The 1306-nt window shown below is 46.1% G+C and overlaps 1 protein-coding gene across 1 annotated transcript in view; it reads right to left on the bottom strand.

The window, feature by feature from the left end:
• Positions 1-1306, bottom strand: part of TBX2 (T-box 2) — a 9218-nt gene that overhangs the window by 5663 nt on the left and 2249 nt on the right. The gene's annotated exons all lie outside the window — the stretch shown is intronic.

The following is a 1306-nucleotide window of genomic DNA, read 5'->3' as shown; positions in this document are numbered from 1 at the left end:
CCCCGGGGGTCGCCCCGACCCCCCCTCCCCTCTCACCGGCAACATTTCCCTGCCCGATAGCGATTAAATAATTCCCCAGCCTGCTGTGGTCGGGCTGAAATACAGTATCCACAGCCCAGAACTAGTAGGGGGAACAGCGAAACCTTGAGTAATTCTTGTCAAATAACGTCGGCCAAATGGCTAAATAATTATCACTTAATTTCGTTTTAGAAAGATATATATATATATATATATTTTTTTTTAACCCCGGCAATAATCACCTGCTGCTGAACTGTCGGATCACTCTTACATTAATATCATCTAAACGGGTTTTATCATTAAAATGGTGCAAAAGGTCTCATTCAGGCGTGCAAATCTGCATTCCTTACAACAAAATAATTTAAAAAATCAGGCGTCTCTGACCAGATGGGCACTGGCTAAACCCTCATCCCCCAGATTGAACACAGTCCGGATTTTGGACAACGACAGATACCAGAAATCTTTAACGGAAGGAGGCGAACCGTTAAAAACGCTGAATCAAAGCAGGTTTTTCCCCCAGTATATTAAAAAATAAATAAATAAAAAGCGCGTTATTTTTTAGACTCCCTCTCTATCGATTTACCTTGCTGTCTATAAATAACCCTGCGATGCATTATTTAACAAAGACTCTGTTTCCTGCCTTAAACAAAAAAAAAAATATGGGAAGAGAGAAAAGTTCCACGGAGCTGCTCAGCTCTTCCCCACCTGAGCTCCGGGTCCCGGAGCGGGGCTGCCCCGCGGCTCCACGGCCTCGACTTCCCACTATTTACCTTATCACCAACGTCGGAGGATGAACTTTCCCCTTATCGCCCTAAACTCCTGTCTAAGGTTAGGGATGACCAGCACGGGCGCTGTGATTTCCCCCACACACACACACCCCTCGCATTCCCCCAGGATCACGCTCCACTCGCGTTTTGACCCTGTGGATCTCTGCAGATTGCCAACAAGCTGCCGTTTCCTTCTTTCCTTCTCTCTCTATTTTTTCCTTTCTTTTTTTTTGTGTTGTCGAGGTTTTTTTTGCTTTATTTTTGGTTTAGCTGGTTTTTATTTTGTTTTCGAATGTTATTTTGTTGTTGTTACGGGTTGGGTTGGTTGTGTTGTTTGTTTTTTTTTATACCCTCGGGAGAGGATGCAAAATACGACCCATAAGGAAACAAATAGGGGCGTTTTGGAGTCTTTCAGAAGCAGCCGGTGTGAAGCCGCGCCTGCCAAAGGCTCCCAGCCCTGCTCCCGGCCCAGGAAACCCAGCACAGGTGCCACCGTTCCCAGCACCATTACCCCCCGCCCG

Source organism: Chaetura pelagica, unplaced genomic scaffold (genome assembly GCF_000747805.2).
Source record: "Chaetura pelagica isolate M959 unplaced genomic scaffold, ChaPel_1.0 scaffold72, whole genome shotgun sequence".
NCBI classification, from domain to species: Eukaryota; Metazoa; Chordata; class Aves; order Apodiformes; family Apodidae; genus Chaetura; species Chaetura pelagica.
This window is presented reverse-complemented; position numbering and strand designations above follow the sequence as displayed.